Genomic DNA, 24,451 nt, shown 5'->3' with positions numbered 1-24,451 from the left:
AGATCTGAGGTACTTCTGCTTGAGCCTGGAGAGATGACCAGGAACATTTAGAAGCAATAGGAATTGCTGCCCATGTAAGGCATTCTTTCTTCAGGCAATACATAGTCAATCTCTCTTGCAAGGTGGTCAGAGCCTTGTGCTATGACTGTACCATCATCTGGGTAAAGTACAAAGCTTTCCTGCAGTCCTGCCCATCTGTCATTTTAAACTTTCCTAGGGGAGCTACGAAGTCAGAGCATAAAAAAACCCCAAAAAACATAGCAGTTCATCCTCACAACCTCTTGTGATTAGTGGTTTTATTCTCAATCAGTTGTCAAAATGACTATCCAGCCACATATGTTATTTCTGTTCATTTTCATCTCATGCAACTCTCATGTCAGTGATATTAATCTAGAATCCAGCACAATAAACATGGTTTAAAATACCAACAGTTTAATGCAAATACTCTGCAGAAAAAAAACAACAAACCATTGTTAGAAGGCATAGCAGTATTGAGGATGAAACCATAACCCCTTGAACTACAACCTTGGAAGCTGAGGAGGTTCATATTGCAATCTTGGCACATGGAACAGGAGATTCAGATTCCACTTCAGAGTTATTCTGGTGCTGGGAATACCCCTAATTAACACTATGCAAATAATTTCTATTAACTGACAAGCTTTATAAAAATAGCCCTGCTTTCTAAAAGTTTCCAGTGTAGCTTTCTTTTACTTATTTTTAAATGGGAAATAGTTCAGGAGACTACAAACTTTTGAGCTAGACTTTTTTGGGACACTGATGAGGTTTACGATATCATCATGTCTGTATCATTGTCATTTAAAATCAGCTCTGCTCTGAGTTTCTGAGAATCTAGCAGTCCTACCAGCAGTAATAACAAAGTGGAATGCAATGGATGCCATCTCTCCACATGGGAGATGGTTTCACCAGAGCAAATTCTGCTTGGAGACAGGACTCTTTGTTCTGCTCCAGTCTTATGCACCTGCAGAGTAAGGCAAATGTAACCAGCCAACCCACCTGAAGGGATTACAATTATTCCATTGTAGAAATTAAGCACCCTGGATAACTTGAGTCATTTTCAGGACTATCATTTACTGTTTAGTCAACCTGATAGCAACTTAAAACTTTCTGAAGCAAACTTCTGTTGGAATTTTCAGCAGCCTATTTGTTGAAAGGCAAACAATAAAAATAATCAAGCTGTTACAAATTCGGTATTTTATGTTAAGAGAGAAGAAAATTATTTTAAGCATGGCACATTTATTGGCATAGGATCCTATAATATTACATATTGTTGTCTGTAGTAGGATAAGTACCTTCTGCATTCACAGAGGAACATAAATAGATTACCTGATGGAAAAAAAAAAAAAAAGTTTTATTAAAACTCTGAAACCTCAGGCCATACTTTGAAAATCATTCTAAAAAGGCCTCTGCATACTAGAAGTTCACTTGGTCAGTTTTCCAACTGATTAGATTGCCACCTGGGGTGACAAACGACTTTTCTATAGTCTGTGATTTGACTCATTCATCTCAGATAAGTATTGATGGCATAAACCATATCAGATCACAGCTAGAGGAGGTGATGCACTTACTTTGTGAATTAATTGTGATCAAATATTATTTTGAACTTGCATGTGACGTAATTTGCAGATAAATTTATGTATTAAATGGAGATGGCAAACAGACCTGGTCTAAGAGTGATCACACTGAATATGGATCACAGCTTGAACAATCAGAAATTAAGTTACCCCAGGACATATGTACGCGAAAAGGTTCATTTGTTTGCTGCAATCTTTCAGACACAGCAAGTATCTGATACACAGGAAAAAATTGGTCCACAGGGACTCCTTACTGCTACACTCAGACTACTTTCAATGACTGGCTGAAAACAAGCTCAGCTATTTCTACATTTTTCTTCTCAGTTTGAAGTGACTAGAAGGGAGCTGTCTCAAGGCACAGACAAATTGGGCAGCTAAGTAGAAACTGTCTAGTAAAAGAGAGAAAGACAGGATGTTCTAGCCTTCCTCCTCACTGATGCTCTCCATTCTTGATGTTATTGAAGCAGGATGGGTCAGAGTAACCAGGGGATGATAGAAGGGTTGTGAACAGCAATAGGGAGCATCAACAACCACCACCCAATTTTCTTCCCTCTAAAAGCCCAGGAAACACTGAAGGTGAATAAGAATAGCTGAAGAAAGATGGAAAACAGAAGAAAATAAGAAAATGTTTCCTGGTTCCAGGAAGAGTATGGTGAAGCTGGGCAATTCATAGCAGAAGGGATTTACTGCAAGGTCTGCAGCCTACACCTTTCCATAGAAGTCCTTTCCAACCACACTTCAGCTGGGTCTATAGGCTTTGTCTGTCTTCTAACCCTAGCTAGAAAACTAAGCCATGGCTTTTGCCACAGGGTCCTGTTAGTGGCCCAGATTCTCCAGGGAGAATATTTTTTGCAACTTAGCCGTTCCTTTGAGGATGCTTCTCACTCCCACTGAGCAGGACCTTTTTCTCTGTCGCAACCTTGTCCCTATATTTTGACAACCCTCAGCTGTATGAAGCCAAGTGTTTCTATGCATTGCCTTCCTATACACCTCCTCCACAATTTCAGCAACTCCCCCATCAACTTTTTCCTCTCTACAAAACTATTCCATCATCCTTGACATCACAGCTGAATCTTGCCTGAATAGCTGAGAAGCCTTGAGGCATTTCATGGTTACTTTTGATCTCTCTCCGAAAAATACACCTGTCAGGATGTAAATGTGTACCTAGACATTTTGGAAGTTTGTTGCCATCTGCCTTGTAGTGGATGGAGAGAATCATAAATCATACTCATTGCAAATGTGAGACACTTCAGTTTTTCTTCAATTTATGGACAATTATTACTTATTTGTAGTCACATTTCTCATACTTTGTAAATTACAGGTTTATCTGTAAACTCCAAGATGACATTCAGCTGACTTTGTGCAGACTCTTCAAATCAAATTACTGGATTTTTCTGAAGAGGAATATTCCCCTGAGAGGAAGTAAAGCCAGTAGAGAATCCTCATCTCCTGTCAAAAGCAAATTCTAACCTACCAAAAGTAAAATGCTCTGTATGTAAGTCTCATTGAATCCCAAAACTTGACTTCCATGCCTTGCTTCTGTGCAAAAGGTGTATGCATCTTAGGTATTTGCAGTGTAGCAACCAGGAGTTTCCCTGACTGCATGATCCTCTGACCTCCCCACTGCTCTGCCCTCACGGTTCCCACCTGAACTGCTGCAGCTGTCCCTGACCATGGCTGGGGGTTGGAACTGGGTGATCTTTAAGGTCCTTTCCAACCCAAACCATTCCATGATTCTGTGATCAACACCACACATGTCATATATTTCTGGTTTCCTTTATATAACTGATCATTCATCTCTGATCATGACTGGATATGTTTTGGGATCTCTGAAGGCAAACTTCAAACTGGGTACACTTCCCCAAGTGTACATACAGTGACCTGACACGCTGAGTATTGGTACTAGCACTAAACCTGAAGTCTCTCCTAGTAATCTGCTTCCTGCAGCCCACTCCTTTTGACAAAATAAATCTTCTTTCCTCTGCTCATCCTATATTCGAGGTGCCGTGGTCTCAGGTAACAGACAGGGGCAATAGTGCACATACAACACTACTCATTCACTGGAATGACACGTGCTTAACTATTCTATATATATCTTTAAAATATGCTTATAATTGAATTGATATGATAATTTATATGACTCTCCTCCTCAGAGGTGTTTTGTGAAACACTCTGCTGGATTCCTGCCTAATCTACAGGCTCCCAAAATCTAGGAGTTGTCTGTCTGCAGTCAAATATTTATAATTAAAATAATTAACTATTTATACTGAAGATTTAAATTCATCAAGAAGCTTACCTAAACTGAGTTGTAGAGCAAGATTTTCCTCACTCACCCAGTTCTCCATCTACAACTTGACCAGTCTACAACCAGTCTTTTTGGTTTTCTAAACTGTTCCTAAAAATAAAACCAATTTATAGAATCTCAAGCTTACAGCATAGCACAACACCCTGCCAGGGTGTCTCTATCCCCATGTCTATCTCTTCTAATAAGCCATTCCTAAATGTTCTCTCCTGAAACAGAAGGATCATTAGTTTTCAGGTACTTATCATAAGGTTTCAAAGGGTACCTAAAAATAGGTCACACTGATAAGAGTTTCATTTGACAAATGTCAGGCTCTTCTAATACTTCCCTTTGTAAGACAAAGGGCAAGCCAACATTTTCACAGCTGTCAAGTAACTCTCTGCACTGAAACACAGTAGAATAAAACCTGACAGTGAACCATTGCTGCATCTGAGTCCTGGTTACATAAGGTAGTATAGGAAAATGAGTGTTTTTCAGATTATCTTTAATGTCAAGGCTGGTAGCATGAATGTAATTATGGCTGATATTTTTATGCTGCAGTCTGACAGATAGTTAGCAATAAATACATCACCTCATGCAGAAAATGAGCAGACTTTCAGTAATGGAAAAAGGAGGGTGTCAAGTACTTGCACAACTTTTGTGCTCTTGCTTTCTCCTGGGTTTTATTATTGTCTTGGAAATGTTTCAGATCACTGTTTTGGTTCTCAACCTCTTCACCTCACCTTTCAGAGAGGTTTTTGAGAGCAGCTCTGATTTCCATTACCTAGTGATGCTTGTGGCATCCATCTTTCAACTGAGAAAGCGAGACCTGTGATCTCCAGGACAAAAAGCATTAATGAATCATGAAAAAGGAGGTGAACTTTAGGTGGTGTGACTAATGGGCATTTATATTTTTAGAAGTGTTCCCTATCATCATCAGTAGTTAGTTTTAAGGACTGTCTTAGTCAAATGGCCAGCAGAAGGGACAGGATTTAAATCTTATGTTCATAAAACTTCAGGGGTTACTTCAATCAAGCCATTTCACATGAATGCACTACATCTATAATTAGAGGGGTTCCACGTAGTGATTTTATAATTTCTTCATTTAGTCATTGTGTAAACTTCTTCCTCCTTACCCTGAAGAAATTATTTTTTAATATCATATAAAAGAATCAGCTTTTATTCTAGGGTTCAATTGCAACTTACTCTAGATTATTATTTATTAATAATATTTCTGAAGCAAATTTCAAGTTCCAAAGAACCTTTGGTCATTTTTCTGTAGAAAAAAGTCATCCAGCTAAAAGAAACTATAGTGATTTTCAGACTGATCTGGACAGAGAAAAAATTATTAATGTACATCATAGGAACATTAGTACAAAATTTATTTAAATGAGCTACAGTCTCACAAATATTTAAAGCTGCTCAGTTTCAACAAGCAGCAAAAATCATCATGCCAGATCTTCACATGTTTCAGAATTGATGCAGGACTGCACCTACTAAAAGTACAGAATAGGGGTATTCACTTCTGTATGAACAGAGGCTTAGAAATGAGAAATAATAGGATATTCTTGTGGTTTCATAACATCAGTGATTGCTCTAAGGTAGAAGAAATAGAGCATTTTAAGCATTTAGTCTGCAGTGCCATCTTCTGTGCTTTAATGCAATATAACTATTGATTTCTATTCCCCTTTTTTAATAAATTATTACTATCTGTGGTAAGTCACCTTCTCTCAGTGTTAATTCTGGTTTGGGGTCTTTGTTTCAGGTAATGTCTTTAGATTTCTGTGTCATTAGTAGCAACAAGTATGCTGCAAATTTACTCCTGTGTGATTCAATGTATCAAGGCTATACTATTTCAAGAAAGTCATGTTGATGATTTGATCTCTGACTAAAATCTTCCATGCTGCTCAACACACTCCTCTTGAAATCAACCAATTATTTCTCCAGTTTTGGTGGGGTGCAATAGTTAATGGCATACAAGCATCCCACCCCACATGGGCAGTCCTTCCTATCAGAAGTCCTGCATGGAGGTCTCTCTGCTGAAGTATTAGCTCTCCATTAGGGTGCTAACATTACCCTAGAATTGTAGATTCACTATGTTTCACAGCAGTATTCAACAAGCAGAGTCAGATTCTATATACAGGCTAGAATGATAATTGTGTCTTTCAAGACAGCCTCAGGCTTGTACCTAAGCTACTCCAATAAAAAAGGGAAATTCACTGAGAAGTATGGATGCTCAGACATAGAAGACGAAGAAAAAATCTGTTTTGAAACAGAAACAGAAACTCAGTAAGGAAATCCAGGCATATGCAATGGATCCTAGGTTTGAAAGTAAAGTCCTGATCTTGGCAGAAGGAAAATTGTGAAACTTGCATATTTAGACTTTAAATATGTTTGAAGATGTACATGATGAGGAAATTCTTTCCATGATCTGGTTTTGGACATTTTCAGCACTAAGACAAGCTGGATGGGCATAATGGAGAGCAAAGTACGTGACCCAGATGCCTAATTTTCAGCTCTGTACAACATATATGGAAACAAATTTGTACTCGACAACTGTGCTTGGAAGTGATTCTTATGGACTCCATGTAAGAATGGATACACTGTGAGGGAATTATAAGCACTGGGTGATGAAGAAATTTGATACAACTGACATTGTCACAATTTGTTGAGATGTATCACATAAATGGCACGTGAAACTCATACAATCTGTTTTATAATGGTATAATGGATAATGGGATTATAGAAGCTGAACTCTCCATTAAAAATACTGTTATCTGTTTAAGTTTTATTGGTGATTCAAAACCCAGGGATCATGCAGGCACATAGATCAATGTTCTACTTAACATATCTTACAAAGAGAACCTGCCACTGACTTAACTGGCCTCTGAATTATGAGAATATGTTTCTTCCTAAGCATCTGCTGATTATGTGCAAGAAAAATCAAGCTGTTACAGGAACTTGAATTTGAGAAATGCAGACTGATGATTTCATATAACTGGTGGTAAAACTTCTAAACAATCCCTAGAAACAGGCATGACTGTTTTATAATGAACAAGTAATTCCAGAAAAAGAAAAGAAAGATAATTTTGGACTTAATTCTGACAGATAAAGCAGAATAACCATGGTATTGGGAGTTAGCTGTTGCCTAGAAACTGTGGATCATGACCTCATATTCAATAAGACCAAGCACTGCCCCAAACATAGATATATAAAGAAAATGCATAATACTCCAAACCAGTTTATATTCAAAATCTGAATAAACTAATAAAAACACTGATTAGAAGGAAAAATGCTGACAGGCAAAGAAATTAATAAAAACCTCTGGAGTTTTTAAGTGTTAAGAATGGGAATGACCTCAGCTAGAATCTTGTCTTCATTCACTGACGACAAAAGAACATTATTTTAAGGAAAATATGTGAAAAAATGTGAAATCATTAACAAAATAGGAGTTATGGACTGCCAAAACCAGTTTAGAGCAGCAGTTATGCAGACTATCAGAATTAAAGACATTCTAAAAAAATATTGAAAGTGTATTTGGAATAAAAGAAATTATAGAAAGGTCTATTAAGAAATTCAGATTGTAAAGTTGTCAATGATGATATAGAAAGAGCAGAAGTTTTTAATAAGCACTGTGTCTCTATATTTGGAAAGAAGCAGAGTGCTGCATTCATACCATAAGAGGACAGGGAAGCAATTTCTAGGCTATTAATAAGCCTTAGGAAGAAGTTAGACAACATCTACTCAGGATAAACATTTTTGGATCAGGAGGCCTAAAACATTTGCATTAGAAGGTCATAAAAGTGCTGGTTAAGAATATTTGTGGCTCTTTGGTATTAAATTATAATAAAGATTACATATATATCTATTCATATCTACATCCATAAAATGCTAGGAAGCCTCAAAATAGCTCAAACAATGTCAATATAACAAATATTAAAGAAGGGTGATATAACCAAAACCTGATTAATTGGTTGGTCTTAAGTCTCAATAGAAAACCTAAAATATCTGACAGAGGATTTAAAAAATTAAACTGTGTGAAAAAAACCAAAAAAAAACCTCTTTCCAATTTATCCACCTTTGATAGCATTAAAATTTTGGTTGATAAAGGCCAGGTGCAGAGATTACAGCTTTACTTTTCCCTATTTGCCAGTGAGTTTTTTCCACTAAAGCTCCACCTGGAGTGTGGAGGACATTAATGATCCTCTTCAGTAAAGGTCTCAAAGACACTGAAATAGTTGGTTATAAAAATACACTGGAAATTTCCACCTATTTTTTCACATTTCAGTAAATGAGATAGGCAAGATGTTAAATTAACTGAATTTCTTGGGGAACTGCCTTCACAACTATTTTCTTTTTTTTTTTAATTTTATTTTTTTTAATAGAAATCAAAGTCATAAAACAACAGGGGAAAAAACTCACACTTATAGATAAAGGGGCTCCAACCTGGTATGTAGTGAGACAGAAAACATTTGAGATTAACAATCCAATGCAATTTCCCCTTAAAATGTTATTATAAACAGATGGCATGACCCATGAAAAATGGAAATTATGAACACTTTCTTTCTGAGAGTGAGACATTTAAATTCTGCAAAAACATTGTGTGGAGTAAAACGGGTAATAGATAAAATCAGCAGATGAGATGAACATCAAATTCATAATCAAAGGATTTTTAAAGTTGAAGAGTGCTCAAAAAAGCTATGAGTTTTTTTTAAGAACTGTAGAAATAGTCACCTATTGAAAGATTCAAGGAGAGAAGATTGAGAAAAGACTTGAGGAAGTAACTTTAGAAGGCATTTATGAATGTTACCAGGCTCTTAATTGTAACAAAGATGTAAAAGAATCGGTGTTGTAAAGTTAAGTTAGGCAAGTTGAAATTTGAGGTTGAGTGGATGATAAAAATTAGGATGGATAACTGGCCAACCATTGTGATGGATTTTTTTAATACTTTTCCTAATATTTTCAATTAAATATATGATACCATTCAATTAAAAATAAAACAAAATAAAACTAAAAAACCCAAACGAATTATGTGAGTAAAACTGCCAGTAGCAGTTCAAAATACTTGATCTGATGGCTCATTCTGGCCTTAAATCTTTCCAAGCACATGAAATCATTCACTGATTCTCAAGGCTTACATAACAGCAACCATCAGTAAAAAGCTTTCTTTCCAGCTGGCTAAAAGAGTATTTCCTGGAAGGCAGTGACCTGGCCTCAGTAATTCACGCTTTTGTCATTTCTCATTTAGACTGCAGTGATTCAGCATTCAATATAAATGGTTATACAGTTTCAGTGTTCACAGAAATTCGGCTGTTAAAGAAGGCTACATCTCATTTCAACAGTGCAGTCCTCTGGAAACACATCAGATATGTCTGCCAGGCTTTTTCTTACCTTTACATAGAATACCTAAAGTTCAAGGTCCTGATTCCTTTCCTTAGGAAGGACCATAGCTGAAGCTCAGGAATGAAAACATCTTCATAAAGTTTTATGATGAAAAGCAGTTTTCTCTTATATAATGGACTCCCTACCAACTTCCTACCATATCTATATCTAATTGACATTTTATAGGCCAAACCAATCTGCTTCTGTACATGCTCCTAACGTGTAAAGACTGCAGCCCATTGTGATTCACATTATGATGATGATGATGATGTTTGGACATTGTTGTATTTACATTTGTAGAATGGTTTAAGCTGAGAAGGTCATCTAGCATGACTTCAAGCCAAAGCTTATCCAGGTTCAAATTTAGGAGCATTGCTCAGCTCTTGTCCAGTCAAATTTTGTATCTCTCCAAGGACAAATATTGCAAAGCCTTTCTATGCTACCTAGTTGAGTCTTTGACCACCCATGATGGTTTTTTCTTATCACTAGATGGTACTCAACTTTTTGAAATTTTTAACTGCTGGGTCTCATCCTTTCATTGTATTAGCCTCTGAGAAATTTGACTCCACCTTCTCTGCACCCACTCAATTAGTTTAGCTAAACACAGCACAGTTACGTTTTCCCCACAGTCCTCTCTAAGTGGGTCAAACCCAGCCCCACCACCCTCTTGCTCCTTCAGCATCCAAAAGGCAGCCCCAAAGTAGACAAAGTAATTCAGGTGCAACCTCATAAATGCTGGATAGATAAGAGAATAATCACCTTCCTGGACTGGCTGTGTTCTCTCTAGTGCAGCCCATGCACTGTCAGCCTTAAGTTCTACAACACTCACCCCTGACTTATGTTTGACTTCTTGCCCACAGCTCCTTTTTTGCAAAATTTCTTAATCTAATGTATCCCATCTGATCTGGGGTATCCCACACATACCTGGTCACAATTTATTATGCAGGCAATTCTGTTTCAGTCAGGTTTTCTAGGGAAGAGAGTAATCCAAGATGATGGCATTTAGGGCCAAAGTCTAGGTTTTTATAAACCTGACTGCTTTATTCAGTATGTGAAGCATAAACTTCAAACTATTCATCACAGCAGTGTTAAGAAACATGAATGCTAAGAGAGAAGCAAAAAGCCCTCAAAACACCTCCTCACTAAGAAACTTCCTCTTTCTTCCCACTTCCACTAAAAAAAATTGCTTAACAGAACTAGACTCTGAACACACTTTCCCTGGTGCAGAGAGAATATAAATATAAACTGCTCAGAACAGATGTTCAAAGGCTGACAGCCATGTTTTTCACTGCACTGGAAAACATATGAATACTTTAGTGCTGACCCCAAAGTAACAAAGAAAATGAGTATTCTTGCTACTTACCTTTTTTTTTTTTTTTTTTTTTTCTGTTTGGCAAATTACGTTATTACAGAGCTATAAAAGTATGATGATCGTTATGACAAATGATCTAAATATGACTAATGTTATCAGCCAGATTATGAAAAAAGCTTATTCTCAGAGTGTTACAGTTAAGGGCAAAAAGCACAACAGGATCTGTCATTCTGAGTAAAACAATCCATAAAACCTCATTCAGTAATTTCCATGTTCAGTGCCAGCTATATGCAACTCAAATTAGCATGTGTGTTTGGACATGTGCCACCTTACTTGACAACATGAAGGAAGAAAAAATCTACATGTCCATTGGCAAACTGCCCTGATAGTTAAGCACATTCTTGATTTAAAAATATGCACATTATTTTCAGCCTAAATTACTTTACCTTTAATTTTCATCTGTTTAGAGTACATTTTACTGTCTGTGACTGCAGGGTCAAACAGTCTCCTACTAACTGATACCCTATCCTCATGGAGGCACTTTGTATTTGTAATTAATTGCCTCTTTACCTCTTGTTCAAGCTAAATAAATTGAGAGATTTTTACCATAAAATATTTTTGTAAGTCTTTTATTGAGAACATGAATTGCCCTTTAAAAATATTTTTTCTTTACAGGAATGAATTGAAAGCAGAATATAACAGCAATATATCACAGTCATCAATATTTTGCTTAGCTCCTGTTATTTACCACCTCAGAACCCTTAGTTAAAACTTTCTCAGTATGCATCCAAGGATGATACTAAAAAAATCAACAAAAATAACAAAAAATAATGATAACAACTCCTCCTCCAAAAACCCCAAACAAAAATACCAACCAACCAAACAACCAAAAAAACTCAGTTCCTGCTCTCCTGCTAGAGTTGTCATGTTTTCCAGACCCACAGGAAAACTCGCATATGCACCACCCCTTTTGGGGGTTATAGCATAACTTCACTCACATGCTCCAGCTGAACTTCACCGTGCTGTAGAAATCACCAATACTTCTAATTTTGGGGGAGATTAAGATATTGAGATATTCTCCATATCCTTGTTACATTGTCCCCAGCATCTGGACTTGAGACCTTCTGACAGTGACCCAAAGTGTCAACATAATTGTTCTCATTGTTAAAGCTGTGACAGTCACAGAATCACAGAATGGCTTGGGCTGGAAGGGACCTTAAAGATGATTTAGTTCCACCTCTTTGCTGTGGGCAGGGACACATTACACTAAATCAGGTTGCTCAGAGCCCTGTCCAACCCAACCTTGAACACCTCCAGGGATGAGGCACCCACAGCTTCTCTGGCAATCTGTGCCAGTGCCTCACCACCCTCACTGTAAAAATTTCTTCCCAGTATCTAATCCAAACCAACTCTTTTTCAGTTGGAAGCCATTCCCCCTTATCCTGGCGTTCATGCCCTTGTAGATAGTGTCTCTCCCTCTGCTGCAGCCTTCTTTCAGGTGCTACCTCTGGGTGCTATCCCCTGCAGGCCTAGGGATGCCACAGATCATGCCACATCCAAGCTACTGATGACATCATGGAGTTAAACAGTAACGCTGTAGGCATAAAAACAACCATGGAGCCACATTCAGATAGATCTAGTATTTCTTGACATTAGTGGGAACATTTCCATTGGCTTCAGTGAGTACAGAATTGCCAAAAACCAATAGATTTTTTGTGGTTGTTTTTGCATTTCAACAAGCTGGATTTAAATTCATTAACATTCCAAATGAGATCGATAATGAATAGTTCAGTAATAATTACCAGGACTCCACAGAAAACTCTATAAATTATGTCATGAGCTATACACTGCATGTGCCAATTTTCCATAAACAAGGGATTATTGCACTCTCTGTTTTCTAACAATAAGCACGTTTGGTAATTGTAACTAGAACTATACATTATTCATCTGAATTTAAAACTGTGCTCATTTATCCCTTTGCCAAAATTTTCCTCCCAGTCCAATAACAGGTCTGTAAGAAACAGATTCAACTGAGGTTTCCTCCAAGGTAAGGTGTTCTCCTGAGCATCTGAGTTTGGGCTGAAAATTCATGTTCCAATAAATTTGCCAGGGCTAAATGTGATCTACCAATACCCAAATCAAGTTACTGCAAGATAACTGGGCTGTAATCTAGAAGAATTTTCTTGCATATCTCATAGTGCTGTAGTGTTTATCCTAAGGTTCAAGCTCTTAAAGTGACTATCTAAAAATCTCCTTTAAATAAATACAAATAAATAATTTATTGTACTTCCTGGTCATGGACAGTGCTTCAAATCTGAGGGCAGAGCATGGTAAAGACTTTTATTTTAAAAACTACTTTTTATCCCATTTCATTAATGCATAATCCCTGGTTACAATATTTGTCTGTATTGTAAATTAAAATCAATGCTTAAGTCAGAAATCAGAACTGAAAAGAAAGAGATTTTTAGAAAGATACTTTTAAATTGTGTAAAGAAGTTGCCAGTTGTGAATTTATTGGTGTGTTTTACTTGGTGAATGCAGAATTCTCAGCAGTTAGTAAAACAAGGAAAGAATTTATTGTTAAGCAGAATTAAAAAATCATGTTTACAGAAGTTGTAACTGCATTTCCAAAATGATTACATGGAACTATAAATTTTACTGTAGTCAAAATTTAAATTGGTGGTTTCAGTCTAAATGTGGAAGATTATTCAACATATTCCCTCACAAATTAGCCTTAAAAATTCATATGCTGACCAGTTGTTTTAGTACTCAGTGCCATGGAGCTGAAAACTGAAAGGACTCATTCAGTCAACTTAATCCAGACATGTTTTTCAAGTATCAGTCTTAACTGTGTAATCCTAGCCATGATTTTATGATTTTGAACCCAATGTTTACCTTCTGTTCCGCTACTCCAAATGGAAATCTGCTTCACATGAGCATTCACTCTGGCAGAGAGTAGAAACAAAAACTTCTTATAAGTTTCATTTTTTGTGAAAATTGTGTTCACGGCCACTCTCTGAACTTACTTGTTCTTACGCCAATATCATTGTTCACTGAAAATACATCTTTTACTTCTCTGGTAGGCATTATTTTTAGGTAAATCTCTTATGAAGTTAAACCACCCAAGCTCCTTTAATCTTTTTTTTTTTTTTATTAACTAATATCTGAAGTTCCTTGCTCATCCCAGTATCTCTTATCTGCACGGTCTCTGAATGCAGCTTTCCTGACTGCAACGATCAGAAGCATTTAATTTAAATTAAAGAATTAATTTCCCTGATATGGCCACATCTGTATTGGTAAATAAGCTGTATGTGAGGCCATTAGTTGATGTGGCATGGCTCACTGATTTCAGGGCTCTCCTGAGAATCGTCCCCAGGCCACGTCATGCCCTGAGCTGTGCCCAGGCACTGCCTGCAAAGTGATAATTAGCCTGAACAAAAATCAGGCGAGGGCTGAACTAGCAGTTTAAAGTAGGGATGACCATACACCACTGACTGGCCCATGTCTAGGTCCTGTTTAATTTATTTGCATAATTGCAGTATATGATGAATATTACACTGGTAAAAATGCTTCTTGATTTTTCCTGGAATTACTTTTTCCAACATATCCTAGGTCTCACTTTGCATGCCTGACCCTCATAGATCATGTCCTCCCTGAATTCAGCTGCTGTACTTGCATTTTTCTCCATCTGACTGCAGTAATCTTCCAGGATTTTACCAAGGCAAAACATTTGGGGTTGTCTAACTCTGACATTTACAATTTTTGTTCAGATCTCCAGGGGGTCTCACAGATTTTCAAGACCGAAAATATTACATGTCTACACTGTAAGTTAGTAAATCAGACTTACAAATTGTAATAGACATGGAGCAGGGAAATTAACAATATGATATAGTAAAAAAGAGGTTTTTTGCATACAAAATATTACATTAATTACTTGCCAAGAGAGTGCACACGAGTTACAAAAATAAATACAAAAATTGTGGGTTTTTTCAGGTACTGTTATTCACTGATAGTCATATGACAATAAATCCCCCTATGTCCTCAGTCAATTTCATGTGAATCTGTTAAAACAATACCCAGAGAAATTTTGTGTGCATTATACAACATTAAAATCTCAGTCTACACGTGTTTATCTAGCTTTCATTCGGAGACTACATGTGAACACTCATATTCTTCATCCCCAGGAAGTATATAACCAAATCAGCTTTAGTACTCCCTTCACTCAAATCTTTGATAAAAACCCCAAAGCATTCTGGTCAAATTCAAATGCAATACAAATAAAAGCAACACAGACTTTGACTTTTTATTTCTTAAATGTCTTATCTCTTAGCCACCAGAGGAAGCTTATTGAGGCTATGAATAGTTGAAATGAGTGATTGATAATGAAGAGGGGGAAAAGTTAATTAAAGATTTAAAATGAGAATTTTGATACCCTATGTGTTCAAACAAAGTGCCTTTCTTAGATCCTACAAAGCCTTACCCATATGCTAATTTCATGGAAATGAGGTTTATTATACTCTGTGGATTTTTCATTAAACAAGCAGAGACATAACCATATATACTCTTCTCTCCCTACCCCAAGCTCTCACACATTCTGTGAAAGGTGTGATAGGTACTTTCTTTTTATCAGTTTTTACCCCTTGTCAACTTGTCTTTGTTGAGTCAACATAAAAGAGACCGTTCCACAACCCGTGTAAGATGGATCCCCAGCCCGCCTGAACTCAGCATTTCTTATGATCTACCCCAGCCCTGCTCATTTCCTCTGGTCTGTAAATTGCAAACTTTTCCCATGCAAACTGCTTGATTGGAACAGTGTCTGGCTCAGACTATCAAACCATGCCAGACACTGGGCTAAGATCTTAATATTACGTTCAAAACAATCCAATTCCCAAGGCTGCTATTTTGGACATATCTTCAGCCTGTATTCACACTTCAGATTCAGAGTATTTTGTCAGATCTTTCTCTGGGCTCTTTTCCTGAAGAATTTGCCTCCTCTTTCCTCCTTCAGAGGTTTACACCAGGCCCAGAGTGCATCTCCCAGGATAGGAATATGCAGACATTTCTATTTTTTCCCCCTCCTAACCACAGCCCTTTTAACAGCGTATATGATGTACTGTATTTATGCACGCAGTCTTTTTGCTAAAGGGGAAAAAGAGCCAGCTCAGATTTTAGTTGTCAGCAATAAACACTGTCTCAAGCCCATCCACAGACATCAGAAGTTAAATTAAACAACCAGGAAAATTCTTTCAGACTTAATGGTGATTACAATTGCTTGGGCAACACCTTCATACTATTTTCTGAAGCAGCCTTCCATTCATAATACCATGTCTCTGAATACACTTTACAGCTGAAAGTAAAAACAAGCTGCTCAAATTCTCCAGTCTTCTCTGCTGCATTTAATCTCTCCAATCTTTGCCCAAAAGATTAATAGTTGACTTTTCTATACATGCTTAGTCATCCAACACTTAGATCTATCTCACCAACATCACAGGGAAAGTTAAATTCTGAATATCCAGAATCAATGTCACACAAAAAATTACATTGCTTAAAGCATATTTCATTAGATAAATAAAATCATGGTAATTTTTTAAAATTTTAAATAGAGAGAATTTTTTTTTAAAATTTTAAACAGAGAGAAGCGTGGAAAAACAGTTCTGATGTTAAATGGTTACATGGTTAAAGAAGGCTAGAGAACCACTTATACTACTTAATATTTGTACCACCATGTCACAGGCTAAGTTTCTTTCGAAATCTGAGGAAGTCATTCCACTTGTTCCAGCAACAGGTCTATAAAGATATGTATTTCTTTCATATCTGTATATTTTTTGTTTTCTTCATTTTGTCAGCAGGTATAGCAGGACACAAAGGACTCAATTACATGTTTCAGTTATATCTAGCAAGATAGATAGATAGATAGATAGATAGATAGATAGATAGATAGATGATAGATAGATAGATAGATAGATAGATAGATAGATAGACAGATAGATAGAACATAATTACCCTAAATAACTTAATACCTATTATTTATGGTTTGAGTTGCCCTACATATCCTCCAGCTGCTGGGTGAGAAGCATTTCCTGGTTTCATCTATGTTTCTGCCATAGATACAGAGCCCATATATATTTTCTGTATCCCAAGGCTTCTGAAGAAACTTAGACATTTATATTAAGCACCTTAACCTCAGGCTCAAAGTGTTGTAATATAGGGATATGACTCTTGGAGAACACTTTGGCTAAAAATTTTCATTAAGCAATAACATGACTATTTTTCATGCTACTTCTTTCCACCAAACCCAGGCTCTCTAAAAATCATATAGAATTCAAATTACAGGAATTCAATAATTCCTTGATATTAGAGATTTTCCTCCTCTTTCCAGTGCTCTTTGTCAGATATTTTATTATTAACAGTTTTGGTTTTTCTGTTCAGGTAATGTGTTGAACTTCAGGGGAGTCTTTTGGTCTAGACACCTCTTAGATATCCTGTAGTGATGTCCTAGTATATGTATTGGAGATTTTTCCACCCTAGACATTTAGTATGTTGCTATATGTGAACTGGTGAAGTATGTGGCTCTTTCCAGTGCTATTCTTATTTAAAAAAAAAAAAAAAAAAAGTCCATGTGGGCTTTTTTTTACTATTTTCATAAGAAACAAAGATTTTAAAATAAATGTTGTTTTGTTTGCTGCGAAACCTAAAAGATTCTCCCTACACGCATCTTGAGGAATGGAAGGAGTAAGCTGAAGCACTGTAAGCAAAGATAAATGACATAATATGATGAAATATTATACTGATATATTGAATATATTGAAATATTATAATGATATATTAGATAGTGAAATGTGGGACCTCTGGATCCAAACACATATATTTCTACTGACAGTGCAAAGCAGCTCTATTCCACAGCAAAGGGCTGTGGCAAGGTCATCAACTTCTCTTTGCACAAAAGAAGGATACAATGCTTCCTTCAAGTGATTTAAAAAAAAAAAGAAAAAGAAAAAAGCTTCATTGTTTACTGTTGAAGTGCACTCATTTTGATCTCATTTATTAGAATAAAAAAATGTGACTATTTTTAGTAGCATTACAATGAAATCTTTGCATATTCTACTGAGTTCAGGAATTTCCTTTGTAACTATATAAATTTAAATTACAGTGGGGTGCATAGAAAACTAATTAGAAAGCAACACTTGGCTTCCCAGAACAAATACTTATGCCAGCTCTTCAAATATAATGGGCAAAATTATTAACCTCAAGTACATGGCACCCCATCTACTAATAAGACATATGTTTATTTTTCCAAGTTCAGAACTCTAAAATGTAAAGGCTAATGAGTAGTGAAAGGACTCCTGAGAAGAAAAGATAGGCTCCTCCTCAGAACAGGGCTAGGGAAACAGACTGAAAGGTTAAGTAGAGGAAGAAAGAAACAGATTCTATAGAGAAAGTCTGAGATGTTGGTGCCTTTCCAGAACAAGGGCATACAAGCTGTAGGGAAAAGCTTCATATGCTATATCTACTGGTTTCATGTTTTCTTTACTTCTAAATAAATTACACTTCTAGAAAGCTTTCAGTCAGCTTTTTTGTGTGATCAACACTTTGAGGGAGCTGATTCTGCCCCTCTATTCAGCTATAGTGAGATCCTACCTGGAATTCTGAGTGAAGCTCTGGAGTTCCCAGTAGAGGAAGGATCTTGACATGTTGGAGTGAGTCCAGAGGAGGGTCATCAAGTTAATTGGAGTGATGCAGCACCTCTCCTATAAGGAAAGGCTGAGAGAATTGGGATTACTGAACCCAGAGAAGAGAAGACTTTGGGGTGACCTAATTGCAGCCTTCCAGTACCTGGAGAGAGCCGACAAGAAAAATGCAGAGGGACATTTATAGGGGCACATAGTGGCAGTCCAAGGGGGAGCAGCTTCAAACTGAAAGAGAGTAGATATAGACTAATATAGAATAATACAAGAATTTATTTTTTTTTTACTGTGAGGGTGATGAGGCAGTGGCATAGGCTGCCCAGGGAAGCTATGGATGTCCCATCCTCGAAGGTGTTCAGGGCCATGTTGGATGGGGCTCTGAGCAACCTGGTCTAGTGAAAGAGGGATTGGAATGAGATGTTCTTTAAGGTTCCTTCCAAGCCAGGCCATTCTATGATTCTCTGATGTATTACCTTGGCAAGCTGCAGGGGAAAAGGAACATCAGGGTGCAATTTTTGAGATCCAGCCTCTGCCTGGAAGAGCTGGAAGCCAGGCTACAGTGAATGACCCAAAAAGGACTACACCCATTGAGACTCCAAAAGCCACAGTATTCTAGGATATTACTGCTTTCCCAAAATAAGGAAAAATCCCAAAACTCCTAATATTTTACATTCTGTCCTCATCTTTACTTTTCCTAGCATTCCTCTTTCAGAAATAATTTTCAAGAGCAAATTTTATTTTTCCTGTTAATAAGGGAACTCTTTCTTCCTTGTACCATCCAGTTCTTCCTCTGCTTGTGTATCACATTTAGCTGTGTTTTGACCCATTTTGATCTGAGTGGAACCATGCTACTCTTCTAAGACAATGCATGAAGAGGATGTGACAGCTTTATGACTTGGGTGATGGCACAGTGAACAGGCACATTACAAAAAGGGCAATTACTGTAGTCTTTGTGATGTTATTTACAATACTTACTTTGCTAACATGAGCAGCATTGTAAAAATGTTAGTTGTTAACACTGCTAAAACATAATGCCAGAGCTTCCTGCAGCACAAGAGGCTGGTATGCTGATAAATGACACTGCATGAAATGGTGGCCATGAAAAGCAAATTCACAGTGAATCACCCTCAACACCAGATTGGAGTAAGAACATTGCAAAGCTGATTTGTGGGTTGATGTTGCCATTTAATGTGGTTTCCATCAAACTGTTCATAAAATTCATAGCTGCAGCTAACCTCCATTACTGTGTCCTTGCACATTCTTCTTGAAAATAACTTGTTTATGAAGCTTCAGCAATGCAGAAGGACATTGTATGACCTGAAGGAAATGGAGGAGTTTCATGTAAACATTGCCACAAAGCAGTGGCCAGAAGACACATTCATTTTATGGGCTTCAAATTCTTTCTTGCATGTTATGATTCTGTCCAATAGTCTTTGCAATTATCTCTGCCATGTGTGTTGAGGCCAGTCTAGAGGCAGATGCAGGTCCACAGCCCATAGATACCTATGCAGACATCTAATTTTTGACTCTGAATCTGAACCTCACCCACTGTCACTTCAGCAAGTCTCCATTATCCTCACAAACCAATGGCTTGATCCTGAAGAAACATGAGCACTATTCAAGAACCATGGAGGCATCCAAAACGTTATTGCCTTCAGCTCCCTGGGGAATCCCTGATATAGGTGCCAAATAGATCAAGCACCTAACCAATTCTCCATTAACATCAAAACAATTTTGATGAAAACAATCTATTTTTATTTGTAAATTGATGATTTCATGTAATGTGTTGATAAATCCCAGCAACTTTATTATCAGTTTTGTGATTAAATGTTCCATGACATAGATTCATGATGGGAAAATATCAATGTCATAAGTATAAAAAGTATGACAGTAAGATAGAAAATCAACCTGTCTGTTGAAATTCTGAGAGGTAATTTTTGTTTTGCCTGCTTACAGTAATCTCTTTTTTCTTTGCTGCAGTGTTTTTGTTGTTTTGTGGAGGGTTGTTTTGGTTTTGGTTTTGGTTTTTTTACTGTGGAATAAACATAATTTACAAAGAAAATGTTATGATTTTTAAGCTGTGAAAAAAGAAGATTCAAATGTATTTTTAAAATATCACTGTAGCAAAGATAAGGCATATATCCTTTGATGCCAGAATCAGGCAATATTTGTAAAAGAAGCATATATCTTTGAGGTGTACACTTCAGCAGTTTTTGGTTCATGTTTCATGTACAGATTTGCACCATAGATTTAGTATTTGGAGGAGAGTTTTTAACAGCACAAGAGCAACTTAACCCTTCCTCTGATTTTCCATAGAAAAGAACTCCTAGTCCTTTTCAGATTAGATCATATGACTTGTCTAAAGGAAAATCAAACTGGAAAGTGCAGTTGCCTTAAAGCTGAATAGGGTTTTAACAAAGCAAGCCCTGGAATGACTGTCCACTACAATACTTTCAGTGATAGATCATACACTCAGTAGCTCCCTAGTATGTGAACTCTAAAAAATCTCAGTATTTTTTCCACATTGGGTAAAAGCAAAAATTAAATATTACTTGTAATGTTAGTACTCCATGAGAATTGATTATAATGCTGAAATGATAATATATGTTCATAAATATTCTAAGCTTAGTCAGGCAGGAAAGTATTTGGAATGTTTCAATGAGATCCAAGCTTGCACTTCCCTGGATAAACTGCTCAGCCTATTAGCTTGAAAAGGCAAAATACAAAGGGCAAGATTTTCACAACTGATTAGGGAACAGAGAGAGTCACTTTGCATTTCCTTAAAAGGGGCCTGATTTTCATAAAATACAGAGAAGTCTTGAACCATCTAAAGCTGAGCACCCCAAGCTAAACCAGGTAAATTTACAAGTCATTTTTGCTTGTCTCCAGCAAGTGGTATACTTAAATTCAGTTTCATGAAAAGAAAATATCAAAGAGACAAATCCAATTTGATCATGAGAATCAAGTCCTAACTTTAATTATTGATAAAATAGATCAAACCCAGGAAGGATGCAAATGCTACTGACATCCCTCACTTTTATTCCTTGTTTAGGCTACCAGGGAAGCAGTCTTGCAGCATCATGTTGCATTCTGGAACCAAAAACAAACAACAGCCCCCGCTCTGCACAGTCCTCACCCGCAGTCAGAACGACAACAGCTAATTGGATTAAGAAATGGATTATGACACCCAGCATAGTTTGAATTGGTTAATTGGATTAAAATAGATTGAACTGGCCATTTGGATTAAGGCATAATCAAACTTCTCCACAGACAAAAGATCTGAGCAGCATGTTAAGGGGAAAAAAAAGAAAGAGAGAGAAAAAAAAAAAAAGATAAGGGACAAGAAATGCTTGTTAAAGGGGGGTATGCTACTCTTCTCTTCTCTTCCTAGCTATTTTTAATGAAGGGCACATTATCTTCTTGCCTAGCAGCTGAAATAACATTGTGTAATGGAAATGAGCTCAGCAAAAGGGCTGTAGTAATTATAAAAGATAAAAATCCCTAGAAGTCTGTTTAAATGTTAATAAATATAAAAGGATAAAAGAAGAAATTAAACATTTCAATACAATGCTACCCCCTATGCAAAACTTCCCAGTCTGCATTTGCTCCCCACCACATTATTGATTTTTAAATTACATTGTCTTTTTATTTCTTTTCTCTGAATCTGTCACTGCAAGAACTGACACAAAATCTAATCAAACCATAAGGAAACTATCAATTTTATCTAGTTATTCAGCTGTCGGTGAATAACATCACAGCCTCTGGTCCCGCTCATAGTAATGAAATCAAGTCCTGACCTGTGCTTTCTTATTTTAAAGGTTTTGTTTTGGAAGAACTACACAGCTGAAGGGAACACCTCTTTGGGAATTTTGTGGCACAGCATAAGAGTACAGACTGTCACAAGCCATTGACCAAAATGTTTCTGTATCTCTCACTGACAGATCTACATAGACATCTACATGTTTTTTAATACTTTCTCATTTATGTGCAGGCCTCACAATTTATTTTTTTTTTTCACAAGTTTGTTGTGCAAAAGACACCATTTTATCAGGGCCATCCCACTGCACACAAGAAAATTACCTGGTGCAAAGACCCTGAAGGCATTACCACTAAAAATGGGTTTCAAATCAAAAGCTGCAATTCATTCCCATTCAGGGGCTTCAGAAAGCCCATGGTGTTGGCAACATCTGCTTAACTTCTGAGCCCTTCAGGAGAGCCATGGACTTGCAGAGGCTCCAGCAGGGCTGAGGATCTGCTTTATCACCCAACTGTCCATTTGAAATGTGGTGCTAGCCTATGCTAGGAGGAGGGGACAGGGACCAACATGAGGGGAAAGAACGTGAGGGAGATGATCAGGCAGACCACAGCAGTCACTGGGCTCCTCTTTAGTTTTCCCCTACAGTCCCTGTGGCCCCTGCAAGCAGCAGGGAAATGAGTCTTTGCACTTCCAGCTCATGCTGTCCTCTCTGCCAAGCAAGAGAGGACAGTTGCTTCTTCTCAGGTCTTCTTGCCCAGAGCTCAATCACTCTGACATTGCTCAAGTGCACTGAGTGCACCCTTCAGTAAACAACAGTAGTGAAAGGGTTGTGAAAACAGATGATGCTTGAGGTCAGAGATGGAGTTAAGTGTCATAGAAGTTCAGGACTGTGTGAGAAATTTTCCCAGATGCAGTTTGCCAAAAAAAGAATCTATATTCAGCAGCAATGTGATATGTGCTAACTTAGTGTGAAAATACTACCTTCAATCTCAACCTTTGCAGCAGCCTCATCAAAACCCAAGTAACATTGCTGAATAATACATGAGTTAAATTAGCAGATGACTGGAGACAAGAAATAACCATAAACTGTAGTCATAATTCAGTGTGCATTAAACTTTCCAGTCACTATCTCTAAATCACCTTGGTTCTACCCACATTTTCTTTTTCATCTTCTTTCTCTAGAAATGAACAGGAAATAATAAAATCCTGGTAATTTATTAACATAAGAAAAAAATCTGAGGATTGGATGATATACATTCATTGAAAGCCTCATTTCCTTCCATCATTCAGAAAATAAATTTCCTGGGTTTGGTTTCCTTTGGTTTGGTTTCAATCAGAGAGCACGCTAGGGATATTTGCAAAATTATAGCAGGACTTTTACTTTAATATCAAACAGAAGACACCTGTACTGCCCAGTAAAAAATTATAAAACAAAATCTTTTTCAAGTATTACAGAAGTATAAGCACAATGCTGCCTCATGATCTGGAGTAGGTCAGATCATGCCTTGAATGCTACTTTTCCTTATAACCATCTTTGTCATATTTTTTGAACAGCTAGAAGAACTTCTTATCTGTATCAACATGATCATTACATGGAGGAGCAAAGAACCTGGATAGACAACTGTGGAAGGCTTGTACCTTCATCAAAAAAACAGAATCAACGTACCTGGGGCTTTGGGTTCTACCATTACAATTATCTGCTGCCTACCATGATGGTAATCTAGGTGATCTAGAGCATACTGCACTTTAGGACAGAGATCCCAATGAGTCATCTCTATTAACAAATTTCTTAATGAGCTCCAGAGCTTGAAAGTTTTGCTGGGAGGTTTGTGGCCAGGGACAACCTGAACCTCAGGAGCTCTGACGCAGCTGCACTCAGCTGTGCTGATCTATCTGGGCACATCACAGCTGTGCCAACATTACCAAACTAAATGAGATAAGGTTCATTTATCAGCAGAGTGTTTGCCAAGCCAGCACCCTAAAAGTAATTCATAAAGCAATATCAGCTTTGAACCACCCTCTCTTGCCTCCTCTCTTCATCACTGAACCTGTCAATCTGCGGCTTCAAGGTGTCAGAAATATGCTTCTTCATGCTGAAGTAACCAATTAAGTTTTATTGCTTTATTGATGCCACAGATATGAAATGACTATGTAGAGCATCTGTCATAAAATGCTTGCTTAAGAATCTGTTGCTGGAGACATCAGTAGTGCAGTAGAAAGATGAAAGGAAGATTTAAAACGCGTGATGTGGATATGTGTTAGAAGCTAATTACATGCAGTGGGAACAGATACAAGGATGGCTTGCCATCAGCTGTGGATTGCATCGAAGATGTGGTTATCAGTGCTAAAATGTTTTCATAAAACAATCTTATGTGCTGTCGAGCTAGTCATTTTTCTATCATGAATTGTTCTTTCTAGTGATTTTTTTTTAAGAAGATGAAA

This window comes from Cyanistes caeruleus, chromosome 2 (assembly GCF_971803275.1).
Source record: "Cyanistes caeruleus chromosome 2, bCyaCae1.hap1.1, whole genome shotgun sequence".
Lineage (NCBI taxonomy): Eukaryota > Metazoa > Chordata > Aves > Passeriformes > Paridae > Cyanistes > Cyanistes caeruleus.
Note: the sequence above shows the minus strand (reverse complement) of the source record.